The 14,533-nt window shown below is 34.4% G+C and overlaps 2 protein-coding genes across 6 annotated transcripts in view; one reads left to right on the top strand and one right to left on the bottom strand.

The window, feature by feature from the left end:
• The window catches only part of LOC126762926 (dual specificity protein phosphatase 19), a 168,564-nt gene that overhangs the window by 106,381 nt on the left and 47,650 nt on the right, over positions 1-14,533 (bottom strand). For 3 of the 4 annotated variants that reach the window (XR_007667530.1, XR_007667532.1, XR_007667531.1), the window contains exon 2: positions 3,341-3,430. The exons of the other annotated variant lie outside the window; for it this stretch is intronic. The gene's annotated coding sequence lies outside the window, so the exon portion shown is untranslated. The remainder of the gene's footprint in view (positions 1-3,340; positions 3,431-14,533) is intronic. 4 annotated transcript variants of the gene reach the window in all.
• LOC126762922 (breast cancer anti-estrogen resistance protein 1) overlaps positions 1-14,533 on the top strand; it is a 122,961-nt gene that overhangs the window by 62,827 nt on the left and 45,601 nt on the right. The window lies entirely within an intron of this gene.

Below are 14,533 nucleotides of genomic sequence, written 5' to 3' on the forward strand. Positions count from 1 at the left end.
CGATGCTTACCTCTATTCAGCTATAGTTATAATATTTTTTTTAGTGTTAAGAATTGAGATAGTTTTAAGCAGAAAAATATAAAAACCAACTCTTCATTAGACACCTTTTTTCAGAGGCCTTCCTGGAGATCTGCTAAGGGATGATGGGAATCCAAAATTTTTCTAAATAAATCACCGTTTCTTACAGTTAATTGAATTCTCTAAATGTACATTATTATTACTTATTTATTAAAAAAAATTGCTATCCAAAAAAAGTTCCTGTAAAACACGTTTTTCTTGACTTCAAGTAGTGAAGCTCAGAACCTGAGTTCTCAACCAAATACGGTAGCGATATATTTTACACAAAAATATCTAAAGTACTCGTAGAACTTGTTTTATAACTTGTAACTCTCGGCAAAACGTTAAACTGTAATCATGTCCCGATGTAAGACATATGTATATGTTTGTAATCTTAATTGGATATACATAGTAATTGTAAAACCAAAAACAAAATAGAACATTTCTTGGCAAGCCAGCTCTAAGTCTCTATTATTATTTGCCTTGAATTGCTTGCTCTGGCTGAGATTAAGATCGGAGAGCGGCAAATAATGAAGTGCGAGAGATTTTAGTATGGACCTTTTGATCTGAAAGCTACAAAAATTAAAAACTATTAAGGAATGTAGTACTGTATTTGCTTTCTAAACCCATTTTTTTATACAACGACCTTTACCGAAAAAGTTCAAATTGTCCAATATACTCAAATGTACTCAATTGTACAATTTGAACTTCTGCCACTAAGCTCATTAAAAGAAATCATCTGCACCTTTAATCTATGAGTAGTATAATTAGACTCTTAAAGACAGATTACCACAGACCTGACCTGACATAGTTGATCTGAGGTGACTAGGATTTCGTCTTACTTGAAAAGGGCTCGTTGAACTATTCAAGTACAAAGTTGAGACCTAAGTTATTTACGTTCTGTTCAGACCTTATAGATTATTGCTGATGACAGCAAATTAGTAAAAAATAATGAAAAACTTGATCTGTATTGGTGTCTTCAAAGAAAAATTTTTGAATTGGACCTAAATAAAAAATTAACTGGCCCCTTAGCGAAATCTAACGGTTAATGTTCCCAAAACAGAAGATCGCTTGTTTTATGCCATTCAATTACCAAAATTACACGAGGTTATGAGAATAAAAACCTTCAAAATAGTAGACCCTTCGTTTGAAACCGCAGCGTCTCGACTATTAAAATTTACAAAACTGCTCTTAATGTTATCTAATCAATTATGGTTGCTGGCGCCGCTTTGTATCGCCAGCTAAGGCATCCATATTGCTAAGGGATCCTCTTGACCTGCTTTATATTTCGGATAACCAAATTCTTGTGCACCCAACATACAGCTGAACTCCACGCAGGCGAAATTCTTTTAACAACAACAGCGCAGTGTTTGAAGAAGAATGCTGTTAAGGAGATAAATAGGTTGAGGTCGTCTAGAAACACACGCAACTAACGAGTCTATACAATATAACAGCAACAACAATGAAGTGTAATCAATACAATAGAAAGTACTTTCTGCTCATTAAACACACATTATCTCCTATGGAGAAAATACATAAAAAAGAAAGAAAGAACAGAGCAAGAAATTAAAGGACAATTTTCAAAACGTGTGGTCAACTTCATAGCTACCAAGAAGCGATAAAACAAAGTGGGCACAATCAAAGCGGGAAGGCGTGCGACCAACAAAATGCGTTTGAGGAGAGTTAAAGTGAGAAAATTACTCAAACTCACGGGGTAACGTAGTGACTCATGTATTTGTATCTAACTACATATTATCTATGTATGTATATGTATATGTATGTGTGGTTATAAAATATGCACATTAATCTAATCAGAAATGCTTTTAATAGCATTTTTCTTTAAATTACAATTTATTACTTCATTTCGTAAATGCTCACAATTTGTATGTAATAAATGATAGATACATATGTATGTATGTGTGTTATATACCCTCATCGACTGCCTTAATTAAATGTAATGAAATATCTGTCACCGCAAGAAAAATGAAAATTGAAAGTGTCCATATGTATGATCTTTTTGAGGGCTGTTTTCCCGACCGCCAGCGAAATTCTAATAAATTAGCTGATAAGCATTGACGAATGCGCGCTGCAGCAATTTTTGAAAAATATCCATTTAGTCGAATAAAAGAAATGTGGCTTCGCCAAACAGCCGCGAGGCACTGCTAATCAAATATTGTAGATTTTAGTTTTTTTTTTTTTTAATTTCTTCAAACGTTTCATGGACGTAATCACAATAATCAATTATGCCAGTGGCATGGAGTTGAAGATTATTTATGATTTTATGGGAATTGCATATTGCATACATGGGTATAAGTAAGATATGCAATATACCCGGTAGGAATTTTGAAGTGTCATGAAATTTTATGATTAAATAGGAAACAAAATTTTTAAAAAGCCTAATGAATGAAAAATTATAATTTGATAGCGTAGCATCCGTTTAACGACCCTCGAGGATGATGAAACGAACAATGAATTGGTATAAACCAAATAAACTGGTATAATTTTTTAAATATACCTGTCTAATTTCCCCACAAAATAAGCTGGTATAATTGGCTCTTTAATTGGTGTTATTTTTCCACTCTGGCGAGTGATGTATCGAACAAACAACTGGCATAAACCAAATAAACTAGTATAACTTTTTTAAATATAACTATCTAATTTTCCCGCAAATAATTGTCTATCTAATAAGTTTAATTTTTTTGCTCTGGATAGTGATAAATCAAACAAACAACTGGTATAAACCAAATAAACTGGTATAATTTTTTAAATACACCTGTCTAATTTCCCCATCAAATAAGCTGGTACAATTGGCTCTCTAATTGGTATAATTTTTCCACCTTTGCGTGTGATCGAATAAAAAACTGGCATAAACCAAATAAACTGCTATATATTTTTCTTTAAATTCACCTGTCTAATTTTCCCACAAATAAATCTGGTATAATTATTTTTTTAATTGGTATAATTTTTCTACTCTGGAGAGTGAATAATCGAACGAACAACTGGTATAAACCTAATAAACTGGTATAATTTTTTTAAACATATGTGACTAATATTCTCTAATAATCTGGTATAGCTTGCTCTCTAAATGGTATAACTTCCACCTCTAATTATACCAGTATTTTTAATTTATATTTAGTGAGTGAAACAAGCGATCCAACTAATCCCTTATGCTGTTTTAACCTTTTCTAGTTTTTTTGGACAAGAGAGCAGAGCAAACATATAGACATATGCTAAAAATAATTGAAAAAGAAAGTACTAATCGAAGGTAAAATTTATCACTTACCATAAATTTCACATCACTTTTGCTCCACTAAATCATTTATCACTATTTCACTATTACTATTTTTCACTTTCAAAATATGAATTCAAAAACCTGCAAAAAATAAATAAATTTTATAAATTATACAAAAACAAAATAAATATTAAAGCATACTAAAAAAAATATACATACTTATACAATACGAAACTAAGATTTCAAAATCAATAAATCGTAGAAATTATGTATGCATGTCGAATATATATAAAAAAATTTCTGTTCAGTCATACACTGGTGGTTATGGAAAACTTACAGCTTTAATATGACTTGGATGGGTATGAATTGTTAACGAAAATAAAATTAATAATTGCTAAGGAACTTAAAGGCAATATCATATATAATTTCAGCATTATTTCACGACTTTAACACAAAGAAATAATGTCTTGCATAGCGATTTCAAAAAACAGCTGATAACAGACATAGACCAGAGTAAAAAATTTTTGAAAACGAAAAAATCATATTAGGATGAAATCCACGGGAAACGACAGATAAGATAACAAAAATTAAGGCTATAATTATTAACGGGGAATTTGAGGTCGTGAAAAGGAAAAGAAGGGGCGTGGCTGAAGAATGGTGGGCTAAGAATGATTCATCTCGATTTCGGGCAAAACTACGAGTCCTATAGAAAGCATGTATATGGCAATGTTGTAGTTTATGAAAAGGTTTATAACTTCTGTATACATACCTTTTTCACATAACCCCAAAATTTATGTGACAAAATCAAATAATCAAGTTTTTGGATTTTTTTTATTTTTATTTTCCACAAAATTTATTGAAGTCTTACTTTCTCATGCCTCAACCACACTGTATTTTTTATTTAAAATATTTATTTTCTCACTTTCAGACCTCACAAAACGATTAAAAACTGTTTTTTATTGCTACTACTACTAAATAACAGGTAGATGAATTAAAAAAAAGCACTTTTGAATCGATTGATCTTAACAGACGTCCCTTTAATACGAAAAAAAACTGCTCATTTGTCGAAATCGCCAATATCGGATCGCTAAAACAGATATTTTCTATAAAAGCCGATCGATCAAAAACATGTCCTATATGGAAAACTGCTTTATTTGACCAGGTATCTTCATGAAATTTCGCATAGAATATTTTTCAAGGCAACGCTCTAATCTCTGAAGAAATTTCTCATATCGGATCACTGTAGCATAAAGCTGCCATACAAACTGATCGATCGGTATCAAGTTCTTGTATGGAAAACTTTCACATTTGACAAGATATATTCACGAAATTTGGTATATATTATTTCCTAAAGCAACAATGTAATCTCTGAAGATATTTCTCATATCGGATCACTGTAGCATATAGCTGCCATACAAACTGATCGGTCAAAATCCTATGCTTGTACGAACAGCTCTTTTATTTGAGAAAATATCTTCACGAAATTTGGCTAGGATTATTATCCAAGATAATTTTACAATTTACGATTAGATTGTTCAGATCGGACCACGATAGCATTTAGCTGCCATACAAACTGATCGATCAAAATCATATCCTTGTATGGAAAACTCTTTTATTTGAGAAGATATCTCCGCAAAATTTGGCATAGATTATTGTCCAAGGCAACGCTATAATATCCAATTATATTGCTAAGATCGGACCATTATATCGTGCGGCTGCCATACAAACTGGACAATCAAAATTAAAATACAATATTTTTTTACACTTTTGTGCTAGAAAAAATGCAGTTGTGATGGTATTTTACAACTTCGATGTCGAAGTTAACATTTTTTCCTCTTTCTACACTTTAAACCTCCAATTTGCAGTTCAAATATTTACACCAATTCAAAGTTGAGCTTAAGAACCTTACTTCAAAAGGTTACCTGTCGCATTATTTGTGGCCCACACTGTAAAGTGCCACACACGCATATACCGAAGTATGTATGTATGTATGCATGTAAGCGTCAATGCTGCGTTTGTGCAAAATATTCCGCCCCTATTAAAATGGCAATACATCAAATGATCATCTCGACAAAAAGCAGCAGAAGACAGCAGCAAAAAGAAACAGCAAAAAAATCAAATCCTCATCTGCATAGTTATTCATCATCGCTTGTGCTGGCAACAGGCAACAGCCAAACGCTGTGGTGGCCACTAGGCTGGCTAGGAAACTTGATCGGGGCACATTGTAGTCATTTAGAAAATTAAATAAGCGCTTTTAAATCGAGCGCATCCCTCCGCCCAATCCGACGCGCTACTCAAACGCTGCGAAACCATGTCGAAGTGCAGATATATTTCTGTACACACATACATATATCCTTACTATATACTATATGTATGTACATACAACCGTGATACATGCTGCACATAAGAAAGGCGTTTGCGGCTGCGCCTTCCTACGTCGGAGGCTGAAATCGAAGAATGCCTGGCAGCATTTTCGCACAAATGTATTAATTGCAAGTTGGCAAGTTAGTCAGCACTAGCGAACCAGCGCGCTAGGCTAGCCGGCAATGCATACATACATAATTGTATGTGTGTATGGCGTATGTGTACTTCCCCCCATTCAGTCGGGCAGTCAGTCAATCAGGCCGGTGTTTACTATCTCACTGCCTAGTTATTTATGGCATACATGTTGTTGCAATTGTTTGTTGTTGTTATTATTATTGTATCCGTATGCTAATAAAAATCAGCCGGCTAGACTTGCCTTGCTTGGCAGCATCTCGCACCGCATCCGACATTGATACCCAACACAAGAGCGTTCGAGCCCGCGCTGCCCGCCTGTCAAGCCATCAGTCACTCATGCCATGGACCAGGCAGCGCCGCCAGCAGCAGCAACCATGGCGTTGGCAGCATTGACGGCAGCAGCAATTACTTTTCGCTTTTGCGCACATTTGGAGCACCATTTATATTAATCTCACTTGGGCAGCGCTCGGTGTCTACTGGCTTGCCTCCTCTTTGTAGAGAGACAGCTTGCATGCTGCACATATATCATATGTATGTGTGCGCTTATAGGCGCAATGATCTTTGCAACGCCAACAATAACAATTTCTGCTGTCGAGTTGTTGTTGTTGTTGATCTACGTTGGCGCAGAGGAAGTGGAAGCAGCAGCAGCATCGCGTAACATTGTAACTGCTCTTCTATGGTTTTTGTTGTTGTAATTTATGTCTAATCGCTTTGTTGATACCTGAGTATTATCTGAGCACTTATGTGTCTGCACTATCGATCGACAGCAGGCAACAACAACAACAATGAGGGGAAAATAGTAAGCTTTGTTGTTATTGTAATTGTTGCTATTGTATACAGCTGCGCGCTGTACGCCTTTAATTACAGCGTACTTAGTGTCAGCAGCTGTTAGCTTAAAACAGGAGTTGTGTAATTGAAACCCTCCGGATGCGGTGTGCAACACGCCCAAGACCCCCGACAAACCCCACCACTTTCAGCAAAGATTGCAAAGCAGCGCCACAGGCCTAATTGCTGCGATCGCACATACATATCTGTATATATGTATGACATGTTCTTTGTTGTGAGTGAGTTCGTTGTCGGCTGTTCACGGCTCCATGAAGTTGTTAGTTACCGGCGTTGCTAGCCCTCGCTCGCCAGCTCATGCTCATCGTCATCGTCGGCTCATGTTCTTGCGCATGTTCGCGTTCTTGTTTGCATCTTGCTGCGGCATTGTCTTAACCGATTTTGTGCTCGGCGCATATTTACACCACACACGTGGTCCACTAATTAGACGTTATTTATCTAATTTGTAGTCAATAACTTGGGGAGAAGGCTTAAATCAAGCGCGCACGTTGCCCCACTAATGTATGGAGATATCGTATCGAGGTTACAAGCAGATAAAATACGGTTTGTTATCGGTTTATTGTTTATGAAAGTAGAAACAGTTGCTATGGCGCGTTGCCTCTCTCCTCTTCCAATCTCTAGCGCGCTTACTCATCCTAACCTCGACGGCAGAGATAACGATATGTGATAATACGTGATGTGATAAGTGCTAAATGTGTTTCCCATTTTTTACTGTTTTTGTGTTTTTCCCGGGTTTAGTGCAAATTTGTAGAGAATTTAGGACACGAGTAGGTGCTGTTTGTGGCGAGCAAATCGCGGCATTCGCCACAGTTGTTAGTGCAATTAGTGTTGTTGTGCTAAAATGTGCCGTAAAGCGCACTGAAGTTGGTGACATGAAGGAGGAGGCTACTCATTAGCAATCGCCAGAATGTTTGATATATAGTATATATCTGTGAGTAACTCCAACTTTTGATAGGGAAGTGTCTATATACAACTCGGCATGACAACGCAGTTCGATTGAAAAATCACTGTTTTAACATCAAAACTAGACCTAACTATAAACTTTTCTTATACTACTTTAGAGAACAGTCTTAGCGCTTTTATTTTTTTATGTTTTTTACGAGAGATCCCCGTACTATTTTCATAATGGATTTTGAACGATCTTGGCGTCTTTGTGAAAGATTTTTAAACAGAGTTCCTATAAAATTAACAGTACATTTTTAATACAATACTAAAAGTCCATAAGTATTTTAAAAAATATTAGCCGTTTGAACTCCTTATGATGCCGTTTGAACTCCTTTAATTGTTGTTATTCGAAATAGGTCGATTCATACAAGTTTCAAGTAGCTACAGAATGGTTTACAGTTTGGAAAATAGAACGTATTGTTGGATCATATGTACCCAACGCTGTTCTACTGTGATCGTTTATAAAACTAAAGATCATTTTAATGTTCACAGAGGTTTTATACGCTGACATCGATCCAAGTCGCCAAATTGTCACTTTGTTCTTTCAGAAGAGTCCAACTAATTTTAGTTATGAACAGGATTATGGGTACAATAAAGCAATACATCAGAAGCGGTTTTTCTAATAGAATTCAGAAAAGAACGAAAAAAAGTTTTAGCAAAGTCACGAAGTCATATGAGATGGCTTTAAATTAAAATTTTGCGAGTGTTGAAAGTCCAATTGTCAAAAAAATTTTTTTGTTGTTATATATTTCTCGCAAGTACGACACAATTTTTAGTTGTTTTCATTGCTTACTTTGTCTGTAGGCTCATCCTGGATAGAAAGCTAAAAAGCAGAATATCGAAGAAAGAGCAAAAAAGGTATTGATTGCTTCCTACTGCTGTAGAGGAGCCATTGGCAAAAGGTGGGGGCTATATAGTCCACGTGCGATCTTTGATCAGCCATCTAAGCTAACCCAACCTAAACTTATCTGTAGCAACCGCTAAGGTTTGGCGTGTTTTTATGAGCTTGTCGATTTTTGTTTGTAAAACGCTCACACTTCGTTGCTTGTTCTTGGGTTCTTGTCCAAAACAATACTGTAATGATGCCTCCATATTCGCCAGTTATGGTTCAGTGTGTCTTTTTCTTATTTCCAAAAATAAAGGAACTTCGTTATACAAGATAGATGAATAAGACAAGAGAAATGAAAGATGTCAACGAAGTATCACCTAATAAGAGTCTTGAGTAGAAGTTTAGAGAAAACGCTTCAAATAAGACGAAATATATATCTTAATGGGCTTGATAGCACAACAGTTTTCAGCGAAATATGAAGGTACGTTTAGGTATATACATTTCGGCGATTAATAGGCATTATACAATATAAAGTAGTGCAGCTTGTAATCGTAAATTGCTTGTCACAAAAGGTCATCTTACTTATATGAAGCTATGGCTTTTAGCCTTCGGATAGTATTGGCCTTAAGGATCATACCATAAATCGGCTAAAAATAGTACTGAAAGGGAATTAATGAATTAATATTATTCGTTTGACATCTTTTTTTATGGTAGGAGGAAGCAAGGAAAGCCGGAGTGCGGAACTTTAATTCACTAAACCTAACCTATTCCCAACTCATATATCTCTCACAGAACCACCGGATTATGTATTACTTCATGGGAGAGAGAAAGACTTTAAGTCTCATCTATCATATGGACGGACTAACGCCTAATATACTGTATATGCCTAAGTTTTGTCATAATTAGAGCTGACGCTTCGCTGATAGCATCCCATTTACCTGAGGTCTGACACATGAGTGCAGTCAAATTGTCCACCGAAAAACTACCGCAAGTGAGGTTCTAAACTTTTCTCTTATATTTCAAAAACGAGCGCATTGAAAAAACACGCGCTAAGAGTCTTCTATGCATTCTGTACACGTCGGACAGTACGGACTAAGGTCATGATGGAATCGGAACAGATAGCTTCTAAAGCATCCATGTCCAATTAGTATCAATATTTGGGATAGGTGGAAGTCTAGGTCCTTATATTGCTTATCTATTCACAAGACTATGTCTAGGTCACCATGCTGCCTATCTATTCACAAATGGATGCCTGTGATTATTCTATGGGTCCACCATCCTTTGGTTGACGTTTGCCACCTTTGCTGCCACATTGTGATGCTTTTGGTTCTCTCCTCCTTTTTTACGCCTACAGACGGCTGTGATAGCTCAATCGGCCCAATCGGGCGAATTCATCTCCCTGGATGTCAATGGGCGGCATACTAGTTAGAACTTCAGCAGCGTCGCTTGATATTGTTCGGAAAGCACTTCTTACTCGTGAGCCTATGCACAGCGTTAATTTGTTTAACGTTTGTAGATACGTATGTGAAATAAAATTAATGGGGGAAATTGGACGATGACTAATAAAATTTTTCTCTAGTGATTCAATCTTTAAATCGGCAAAGATATTGCATACAGAGATCATCTGGATTTACTATAATTAATGATACAATTCTTTGTTCTCTGTTGGCTTTTTAAGAGTCCACTTTCTTACTAATTCTACGAACCATATTACATCTTAAGGGTTCATACGTTTATAGGCTCTATACTCTAGCATCTAAGTTTTTTATACTCAGTAAAGGCCTGGGACTACTTACAATTATTATTAATTTTTTTTGCTGTATTTTCTAAATTTTTTTTGTTTGAAAATGTCTCATGTGTGCATAAAATTTATCAAACATCTTCATACCCAACCTATCTGTGTGTGTATTATTAAAGAAATTCAAACATAGGTGTTTACATTGATAATAGCAATAGATTAGCGTTTGAGAAGAGAGGTTTCTATTAGACTAAAGCTGCTATTAAATATTAATAACTAGTTTCATGAACATACATATATGTACATATGTAGATATACATACATATATATATTTATATGTACATATCTGTGTGAGTTTGTATGCAATATCGACGAATAATAACTAATATTTACGGCAAAAGGAGATCATAGCAATTCATGGCTTGCAATTATGACAAACTGCCGCTAGCTATGATTGTTGTTCAACAGCAACTATTTATTTGATGGAAAAGTTAATTGTTCAATTAAAATGTATGCGTACATACACGCACATATATATACATATGTATGTATAATGTATGTATTTATAAGAAAATAAATTTTAATTTGAGTGAATTTATAAATGATGAATGAAGATGCTGATGTGAGTTTATATGTAAGAATGTATGTACATATGTATATATACATATCTAGATATGCATGCATATAGTATGTATGTAGATTTCGTATGAAACTAAATTAACTATGAAAAAAATTAGCTTGGCTTTCATGCGAAGTCTGGCTGTCAGATTGACGTCTCTGGCTTCGCTCATTTATTTCTTTTTTTTTTGTATTTTTATTGTCTTCTTTTTAATTTTTGCTCAATTGAAAAACCGCAATCGTTCAATTGTGGCTGCCACAATTTTTACGTCACACAACCGGGTTGAGGTTTTCTTCGAGGTTTCGATATTTTGCATGTGATTTCCATATTCAAACATACATATGTACATACATAAACATATTTAAATTGATTGTTAAAAACGAGACTACCGCAAAAACGGTGGCAAACTTATGCAGACATGAAATATTTATGCGCACACATACAAATATATCGTCACCTAAAACGCAAAAAAAACGTATCATCAAAAAAAAAAACCAATATATAACCATCCAAAAAAAATCGCTATATATAACCATTTTATAACCAAAACTCAAGTGTCTGCTAACCAATATATAATCATTTTATAACCAAAACTTAAATTTTGTTGCAATCAGTGAGCGTATGATAACCAATATATAACCACGCTATAACCAAAACTTAAATTTTGTTTCAATATGAGTGTATGATAACCAATATATAACCATTTTATAACCAAACTCAAATTTTGTTTCAATATGAGTGTATGATAACCAATATATAACCATTCTATAACCAAAACTCAAGAGTCTGTTAACCAATATATAATCAATAACCAAAACTTAAATTTTGTTGCAATCAGTGAGCGTATGATAACCAATATATAACCATTCTATAACCAAAACTCAAAATTTTGTTTCAATATGAGTGTCTGATAACCAATATATAACCATTTTATAACCAAAACTCAAGTGTCTGCTAACCAATATATAACCATTTTCATTCAGTGATTTCTTTAAAAACGTTTTTCCTTCGCCTGTTAACTTGTGAAAAGTGATGTTATGTTATTTTGCATTTTAGTTGACGATATATTTGTATGTACAAGTATGTCATAAATGCCATATGCCATGCTCCAATAATTTGCCTTACAAAAGACTTCCATTGAAGGCACTTGAGAACCGTGACCTTATGCAATGCATATGCCCGCTGAGCTGGACATAACCACACACACTCAAATAAACATACATACATACATATGTATATGAAAACAGTAGTGCCGGCCAGCCGAAGTATTGAAGAACTTTTAATTGCGTAATTGCCTTGATTTTAAGCGCATTTTTTTCCGCAATCCGCCAATATTCAAATTGTCTGGCATTTATGCATGAAAAATGTTATTGGAATTCCAAACGGAAGCTAGTTTATTGAAACAGTTTTATTTTTACGAGAATTAGCAAATGAGCGCAGCGCATAAAATTGACCCAATTGTAATGCCGCCGTTTACAACAGATCTGTAGATATGTATGTATATAAAGATTTTTTATTTATTTTTGTTGCTTTTTGTATATAAAATAAATTTTATATTGAAATTCTGGTCGTTCATGCACTTTACGCACATACCAACGCAGCTTTAATGAGTTTGTGTTTCGCATGAGAAATCCTTGCAACAGACACACACACACACAAAAACCGATATATCGCTATTTATGTATTTATCATGCAGCGTGAACTCTGTTGAAAGTTACTCTTTCTTGTAATTATTTTACTTTACTTTTTCCTTTCCTTGTTTACGTTGCTTATGACATGTTGCATGCTTGAGTGTGTGTGTGTGGCAACTAATCGTAAATACTCTGTTATACCTTTGTAAGTTTATGAACTGTATGCATATCAATGGGCATGTCTGCATTGGCAAGGGCTAGGCGGCAACGCATGTGTCGAGGTGTTGCAAGTTGCCGCCAGCATGTTGCTTTGTGTGAAATGAAGAAGTTGTATATGCATTCCAGACGCGACGTGACATGAAGTTATAATTTTGCTTACGCCATGTCAATGTTCTACCTTTTTTCTTCCAATCGGTTTTAGTCATTTTTTTAGCAACATACTACTTATCTACATACATACATACTATGTATTATATACATACATACATATGTATGTACATATCTGCTTATCTGTCTGTTTGAGCATATACCGTCAGTGATGGGCATTTCATTTTAAAAACAACTTCTGAAACTATTATTTGTGCCGGTACCTGTATATACATACATATGTATATAAATATTCAAAGTAAAATTTAACTTTTTGAATCCCGAATTTTTCGGGATCCCGAAAATAATAAGAGTGCTTTTTTAAATTTAAATTTGTAAATCCCGAAATTTCGGGATCGGAAAATAATCTTTTTGGGATCCCGAAAAGAATAAGCGTGCTTTTGCAACGTAAATAAAATAATTTTTTTACATACATTTATATATAAAATTCATGAATCCCGAAATTTCGGGATTAAGAATTCTAGAACGGAAAAATAATAGCAATGCTGTTGGAGATTTACTAGTTTTTACTTGTATATAACTTTTCAAAGTAAAATTTAAATTTGTGAATCCCAAAATTTCGGCATTAAGAATTCTGGAACGGAAAAATAATAGCAATATTGTTGGAATTTTACTAGCATATTAGGTACATGTTTTGTTTCAAAAACCACGTAATGCTTATTTCATTTAAAATTCAGTATTCAATAATTTTATTAAATAATAAAAATCGGTTTTTAGAGTTATCTTTGTGAGTAAAAATAATGGACTTGAAGCTCTTTAACTACCATATATGTATGTATGTATGTATGTATGTATTATAACCAGAAAAAGTTTTAAACCTTAGTGGTAACAGATTAGCTAGCGCCAAAGTTCTTATGATCCATTTCTGTGCTTATTTCATAAATGGTATATACAATTATATAGAGATTACGGTCTCGCATGTATACATATGTATGTACAGGTATGTATTTGAACCCATAAACGACGTAAATGCTTGTAGTTAGGCCACTCACGTCACACGATACGTTATCAATTGTCGCTTTTGGCGAAACAACTCATAATCACATATTAAATACCATGAGTGTTATGTACATAAGTATATATACATATACGCATATGAATATTATCTATGAATATATGCAAATTCATATACATATATATATGTACGTATGTATGTACATTTGCACATTTCTTTTTCTATCATCCTTTATTTATTGCGCATTTCAAACGCACATTGGGCGAATCTCCAGACAGGTGTCGACATTATCGTTTACTACACGCTACGGCTATATGTATGTCTGTATGTACATATACAAAAAGTAGAACATATACGAATATTCAAATCATTATTTACCTAGAATATTCCCGACTTGCATTCGCTTTGCACTACTTTCGCACTGCGAAGTGATAAGCATATTTAAGGTAATTGCAAAAGCGTTCTCATTTCCAGTTCTTATTCAAATTATGTGTACTTATCGCACTAATTGCTCGTACTTACGAGTCCAAGCCTTAATTAAGTGTGAGGCAAGTAACAAGTGTGGTTAAGCTAGCCATTACTTCCAGCTTTGCCGAGGTATAAATAAAAAATAGCAATTTCCATAGTTATGATAAAAGCTGATTCCGCTTGGATATTGGACATAAGGGGAATATAAAAAATTGGAAATTTCAAGCTCATTTTTGGCAGAAATATATTATAGGTACCTCGGTGCTAAACTCTAAAAATTTTGTTTTACGAACATGAATAAAACAAAAATTCTGTCTTCATCTTCAAAAA

The sequence above is a fragment of the Bactrocera neohumeralis genome, chromosome 6 (genome assembly GCF_024586455.1).
Source record: "Bactrocera neohumeralis isolate Rockhampton chromosome 6, APGP_CSIRO_Bneo_wtdbg2-racon-allhic-juicebox.fasta_v2, whole genome shotgun sequence".
NCBI classification, from domain to species: Eukaryota; Metazoa; Arthropoda; class Insecta; order Diptera; family Tephritidae; genus Bactrocera; species Bactrocera neohumeralis.